Source organism: Planococcus citri, chromosome 5 (assembly GCF_950023065.1).
Source record: "Planococcus citri chromosome 5, ihPlaCitr1.1, whole genome shotgun sequence".
Lineage (NCBI taxonomy): Eukaryota > Metazoa > Arthropoda > Insecta > Hemiptera > Pseudococcidae > Planococcus > Planococcus citri.
In genome coordinates this window covers 4742178-4750148 of record NC_088681.1, presented here as the reverse complement: position 1 = coordinate 4750148, position 7971 = coordinate 4742178, and positions in this window count along the sequence as shown.

The following is a 7971-nucleotide window of genomic DNA, read 5'->3' as shown; positions in this document are numbered from 1 at the left end:
GCTGCCTAGGGCGGCAAATTTTAGGGGGTGGCAGATTTTTGCTTTAAAAAAAAATCATAGGTACGGATTTGGCAAAAAGTACCTACGGAAATGTACGGATTTCTCAATTTTTACCCTATAAAACATGCTAAAATGAACGTTTTTTTGTTTCTTGAAGCCATTTTTTCAAAAAAATTTCACTATTGCTTCGCTGGAGCAGTAATTTTACTTTTCTTCTTCTTCTAAAATTATCACACGCTACGAAAGCTTCTCAGATAATTACCTCTAATTTCAAGTTTTCATGCCTAAAAATTTGGTTTTGCATGCAGTCAAAATCAAGAAACGAGTTTTTTAAGTTTTTTTATCTTAGGAAATGGCCTCCAGCACTTTATAAAAAATAATAAACAAATGCAATGTTTCTGATATTTAATTACTTACATAGATATTGACATTGTATTTTGTATTTATATCAGTTACGTTTTTTATATTTTGATTGAAAATTGAATTATGGGTGTGTTATGTACATTGCGACTGAAACAAGATGTCACATATTGAAGCGATCTTTATTATACAGGGTCTACACGAGAACTAAAGTAACTAATGACTAAACTATACATTCAGCTGGTGGCTGTCGAGTTGATGACTCATTCTTATAGACACTGGAACTACAAGATGAACAACTGCAGGTCACAGCGGTAAGGGGAATCACGTAAAATTTCGTGAAAAGTTTTTCCAAACGGTCCCTGTAGAGGCGCTGATCGTCGTTTCCCTACTGGACAACGCGGGTGTTGGCGCGGCAAGGGGAAGTATTTGTGAGCAATAGTTTCAGTGGTTTACTTGCTAGAGGCGCTGATCGTCGTTTCCCTAATGGACAACGCGGGTGTTGGCGCAGTAAGGGGAATGAAATAACTTTTTACCGGATCCCCTAACGTCTGTGCCCACCAGTTGTTCATCTTGTAGTTCCAGTGTCTATACTCATTCTACAGATATAATATTCTCCTCTCCCCCACTTAATATGAAAATCTATTAGGGGGTTGTCTGGTCTGAGTTGACCTTCAAAGTTGATCTGGAGCTGGATCTGGATCTTTTGAAAAGGTTACATGGTGCTGAGATAGTACATTTGATTGTAATAATTGATCCACAAGGTAAGAAGTGACTTTTCCAGATTCCTACTTTTCATTCATATCGCACCTCGGGAGTAATAAGGTCACATCTCAAAAAAAATTGATTTTGACATTTTTGCATTTTTGGGGTTTGTATGACACCCCTCAACCAAAAATAACACTTTGAGTTGGGTACATTATGTGGATCTTGTAAAAAACGCAAATGGCCTAACTCAAAATCCCAACAACATTGCAAGTTGTTTGGAGTTATAAGGGTACATCTCAAAAAACTCCACCTTTTTTGAGCAAATTTTGTACATACAAAGTGTTAACAAACAGTTTTGATTGTTTTGAATGTTTGTCAGATAGAAATAGACACAAGAAGTGCATTTTTTATTGGTTTACACCAAATGGAAAAAAATTTTAAATTGATCACTTTTCAGAAAAATGTACATATTTGCATATATAATGAAATTTCAGTTTTTTGAGAATCACTCAAAAACTAAGCACTCTAGAAAAAAACTAACGACATTATGTCGATTGGAAATTTAATTCTCTACAACTTTGTTAACATGAATTTTTTTTTGGACGCTTCCTTTCGCCTCCACATCAACTTTAATGAAAGGTTATAACTCAAAATGTTTTCCAAACATTGAAATATTTCCTCTTTAGGATTTTATTTTTCAATGTATTCTTATGCTAAATGAAGGTAAGATACCCAATCTTTAAAATGAGATGCTATTCATTCCTCACAATTAATTATAAGTTGATGAAAATAATAAATCAAGTTTCAAAAAAAAAGAAAATCGCTCTCCTGTAAAATTTCACTTTTTTGAGATGTGACCTTATTACTCCCTAGGTGTGATATGCAACTCAATATGGATGAGCAGTGAATGGCCGTCCAGGACGGGGTACAGTCGACATATGTCACTCTGTACAAAAAAGGATCTCCTGAGAATTGCGAGAACTACTGAACAATTAGTGGTGTCAAGTATCGTCGAATAATGGTTTTGATTATTATCAAATAACTCTCAAAAAGTATTGATACTAATTGATACTCCAATTATTCACGCTTTAGCCTGCGTTTTTCTTGGCCATGGGCCACAGCCCAGAGGAAAAATGAAAAATACAGTGACAATTTGACAACAGCTTGAATTTTACAAAAATTTGAACAGTTTTTGGTAATTTTAATTTTTTTCATGCCTTTACTATTACTCGCAGTTTAGAGGAAGTTGAAACGACATTTTGCTCCATTTTTGCTGAATTTTAACACAATTTTGTACTTGACACTTGCTCAAAAAGTATCGATAAGTGTCGAATACAGCCATCGATACTATCGATATTTTTTGACACCACTAAGAACAATCACCTAGATAAGTCACACCAGCAAAGTACTTTTGAAGATCATGTACAACAGGTTATACTCACTCATGCACAGTCAAATCCCTCTGGAACAAACTGGATTTGTGAGAAGAAGAGGAACTAGGGAGCAGATCCTTAACCTCAGACTGCTGATCAAGAAAGCACGTGAATACAGTACAATGGCAAAAGCCGTGGAGAATTCTACTTGAGATGTGTGCGACAATGTAAGATGAATTAACAGAGAAACAACGTCGGGGAAATTCCACCTAGAGAGAGATGAGCAGAACAGGGCTGCATTCTATCCCCGCTCCTATTTAATCTATACCTATGTATGGAGAATATATAATTCATGAGATGCTGCAGCATATGGTATCAGAAAGCACCTACAATCTGAGCCGAGGTATATGCATGTCAAATCTTTGTCACGATGATGACACAACCCGCATCGCCTCAAGCATCAAAAACTATACGTATATGAACGTACCTAGTACCTTGTGGTGCCCAGGTCTTTTATGGTAATTGTGGTGCCCACGTACATAGAGGATCACATATATATGTATGATGAAGATTGAAGGTGTTTTGGTGCAGTTTGGATTTTTCATCATAGTTAGTCATAGTGGTGCCCGATATATAAACTTGGTACTTGTGGTGCCCGCCTCAAATTATTTTTCCACCTTAGAGTTCATTTCACTCGATTCTGTATCGTGTTATATAAAAAAACCCTGTGGTGCCCGATTTGGGCACCACGCCCGATTTGGGCACCACAAGCCCAAAATCGGGCACCACAATGACTATGTATACTTTAAACGGGCACCACAACGACTAAGTTTAAATCTAGGCTTATTTAAATTGCTCATACCCTTGACCAAATTTGACGCTACTGTAGGTACATCAAGATTCTAAGAAAATGGTTCAAAAAATTGACGATGTAGCCTTAATCCCCACATAGGCATGATGGTCATACTAGTACGTGCCAGAAAAGAGCATTTTTCCCAAAATAAGTTAGGTTGCCGCGGAGGGGGGGGGGCTAAGCGAAAAAACTACAATTTTTTTTGAAAATTCCTCCACTTTGATTGAGGTCCCATTTCTCCTCTCCAGAGAGGTGCCTCTGCAGCTTAGATTTTTTCAAAGGAACTTTCAACTCAAAATGAAAGTCCGATGAGCCTCCGTGAATGCTTTTTTAAAGAACTTTGGATAATATTTTTCAATAAGCTGGCGCCCCCTGGAAATAATAGTTCAACTACTGGCCAATCATCCCAACACTGGTTGATCATGCACCCTACACTCTGGTAATGTTTTATTTATAAGTCGACCAGATAAGCGATAACCCTTCAGTTCTCAACAAATTCCCAAAATTTCTGGTTATGGAAAATATTATAGATGCTTCTTCAAGTACCTACATACGTACCTATTTATTTAATTTATCTGATTCTTACAAATAAGACACATAGGTAAAACGCATCGTATTGAAAAAATGTTATTATTTGATTTATCTGATTCGTACAAAAACACATACTTAGTCTAAAGCGCATCTTATTGAGAAAATATCATCTTAAAAATCAACTTTACGTTTTATTTTTTAAAAATTCAAAATTTTTAATCGAAATTTTTCTCTGCAGCTTATACTTACCATAATAAGTTGAAGTATCATAGAGAGTAAACCAAACTGAAAGTGAGAATAATGCAATTAACAACAGTAGATATAAAATGTATTTCCTGGCACTGGAGTAAGAATTCTTACAATACTTTTTAAATTCAAAAGTATGTGGAAACTTATGTGAAAAATTTCACATAAACCTTCACATAGTTTTTCATTCAATCAAATGCAAAAATATTTACAAAACTTAGATATTGAAATGAAATGCAAAATTTTTTGCAATACTTAAACATTTCAAACAAATGCAAAAATTTCATCAAAACTTGAACATTTCAAACAAATGCAAAAATTCATTCAAAACCTAAACATTTCAATGAAATGCAAAAATTTCATCAAAACTTGAACATTTCAATGAAATGCAAAAATTCTTTCAAAACTTAAACATTTCAAACAAATGCAAAAATTCATTCAAAACTTAAACATTTCAATGAAATGCAAAAATTCATTCAAAACTTAAACATTTCAAACAAATGCAAAAATTTCATCACAACATTACCATTATACCACTAGTTAAAGAAAACATTATCTCTAATAAAGCGGTAACACAAACACCAACACCTTTATCATAGAAACTGATTCTTTTAACTAATGCACCCACCAGATGTGGAGGTTGTTATTGAAGAGAAATTTTTGCATTTGATTAAAACAAATTGACATTTTTTTTTCTTTCTATTATAAAATAAATAATGAACACTATTGAAAAGAGCCACCTTGAATTAATAAAAGATTATGTTGATTGGGAGGGAATTTCAGAATATCAAAAACTATCAGAAAATTTCATAAGGGAATTCAAAGGCAAAGTAAATTGGAGTGCAATTTCAAAATATCAAACACTATCAGAAAACTTTATAAGAGAATTCAAAGATCAAGTACATTGGAAAAAGATTTCAAGATATCAAGATCTATCTGAGTATTTCATAAGAGAATTCAAAGATCAAGTAAATTGGGAAAGGATTTCAGTTCATCAAAAACTGTCAGAAGATTTCATTAGGGAATTCAAAGACAAAGTAAATTGGGAAGAAATTTCACGTTATCAAAAACTGTCAGAAGATTTCATAAGGGAATTCAAAGACAAAGTAGATTGGAGAGGAATTTCATGGCATGAGATGCTATCTGAAGATTTCATAAGAGAATTTAAAGGCAAAGTAAATTGGAGTGCAATTTCAAAATATCAAACACTATCAGAAAACTTTATAAGAGAATTCAAAGATCAAGTACATTGGAAAAAGATTTCAAGATATCAAGATCTATCTGAGTATTTCATAAGAGAATTCAAAGATCAAGTAAATTGGGAAAGGATTTCAGTTCATCAAAAACTGTCAGAAGATTTCATAAGGGAATTCAAAGACAAAGTAGATTGGAGAGGAATTTCATGGTATGAGATGCTATCTGAAGATTTCATAAGAGAATTTAAAGACAAAGTAGATTTTAAATGGATTTCAAAACATCAAACACTATCAGAAAACTTTATAAGAGAATTCAAAGATCAAGTTGATTGGGGAAAGGATTTCATGGAATCAAAAACTATCAGAAGATTTCATAAGGGAATTCAAAGACAAGGTAGATTGGAGAGGAATTTCATGGCATGAGATGCTATCAGAAAATTTCATAATAGAGTTCAAAGACAAAGTAAATTAGTGCGCAATTTCAGAAAATGAAAAACTACCAAAAGAACTTAAAGACATAGTAAATCGCAATATTTCAAAAGGCTTAATTGAACATATTTTATGTAACTTAGACTCAAGTAATATTCATATTGTCAGACTTTAATGATGTGAATAAAAAACTTTTTTATGAAAAATTTTTTCATAAAAGATGTAAGATTAATTTACAACAGCTCTATTTGTGAAAGGGTTATAAGTAGAAACAACATTATAAATAGTTACAATGTGTATTACTGTATCAGCAGAAAGAGCTTCCTTGAATCTAAATTTTAATTTTACGTTTGTGGTACTCTCCTTTATGCTTTCAGGTTGGCAGGTACAATCAATAGCTATTATGGGATATTTGTTGGCATAATCATTTATAGAACAAATTGGTTTCCCTTCATTACCATAATAAGCTAGTTTGAAATTTTTAAACATTTGATAAATTTTATTATAATCATTTTCTGAACTATTTATATTTAGTTCAGTTTTAGGATAATGTTCATTATTGTTGAGAACAGCTTGAACGTTTTCAAGGCCACATAAATCAAATTGACTATTATCCACTTTGATGTTATCATTTCTATTTTTTTGCATCCCAATAAGAATAAATATTGGATTCCCATCACAAGTATATTCACATGTATACTTTTTTGTTGTTATACCAGTTTTAAACTCATATCCCCAATGTCTAAAAATTTGTGGTAAATCTTTTGAAGCCAGTATTTGTTTTAGACATTTGTTTTCCATTTCTCTTCTCAATTTTACCTGTGACATTATCAACGCAACATCTGTAAATTTTATAGTAATAGTATGTTCATTTGCAAAAGTACTATCAACTTGAAACATATTATTATAATTATTGAGATGGGTTTTTGTTAACCTTAATTCATGTGGGACGTGAAATACATAATCCTTGTGATCCTCATGATAACCAAATAGTGTTTCTAAAGGATCATACAAAGTAAAATACCCAGATTTGTTCAGAACATTTGAGTTTGGAGAGGAGATATTCCAGCCTCCATCATTGTAAATCGAATCAGAACCAAATGAAACAATTCCTTTCATAGTAGTAACCACACCTGGCTCTTCAACTGAATCTATTATTTTATCACATTCCAAATATTCAATTTTTGAAAATAAATGTGGTAGTGGATTAGTAACAAATGATATTTTTTTCAAATCAAGTTCTGCTACAGCACTCTTGTCAGAATTTTTAGTCACTGTAACAATTCCTTTCACAAGTAATCCACTTCTATGTGGATGGGTAATGACATCTTCATTGTATGTTCTTATACGAATTTTACTGTTTGGTTTATTTATATCATCTTGTGGAGAGGGTCTGTAGACTACAAAGTCTTCACTTTCAATGTAATTTTGTATCATATTTATAATAGGAAAAATTTTTTTTTATTAAAACTTGGATTTTAAAAGTTCTTCATTATAGAATTTCCCTTCAATTTCTTCACCATCAGTATCTTTAATAGAATAAGTTACAGGAGTTGTGTGAAATATTTCATCAACTACAAAAATTTCTTTAGTCCAGTTATTCTTGTACTTGTTATCAAAAACTTTTTTATATGCAAAAATTCTAACTCTATCTCCCTGCTTAAATTTCTGATTCGATTTACATTTGGGTTTATTTTTGTTAAATTTCATCAAAATTTCTTCTGCATTATCCTTATCAACTTTAATAGGCGGCATACCAATAGTTCTATGAACATCTTTTGTGTTATATTCTTCTAGTATTTTAGGTAAAATATCAATCCATCTGAAATTCTTCCTCATCTCAAAATAAATTTTCAACTTTTGATTTAATGTTCTGTTGAAACGTTCAATTATTGCAGACTTTTCCTCATTATTGGTATGATACATTTTAATGTTGTGTTTTTTCAACATTGTCTTGAAAGTTTGATTTACAAATTCCCCACCTTTGTCCACATGAAGTAAATTGGGTTTTCTTTTCGAGATTTTCAAAATATTTTCAAAAGCATCTGTAGCTGCTTTACCTGACTTATTCTTCAAAGGTTCAATCCATACAAATTTAGAAAATGTATCTTCAACATTGAGCATATATTTAAAACCATCATTTTCTTTGGAATATTTGTCCATAATTAATAAATCAGCTGCCCATAAATCGTCAATACCTTTGGTTACAATACTTCTTTTACAAAATTTTTTCCTAATAGGTGCATGTAATTCTTTAGCTTCTTCCATTTATTTA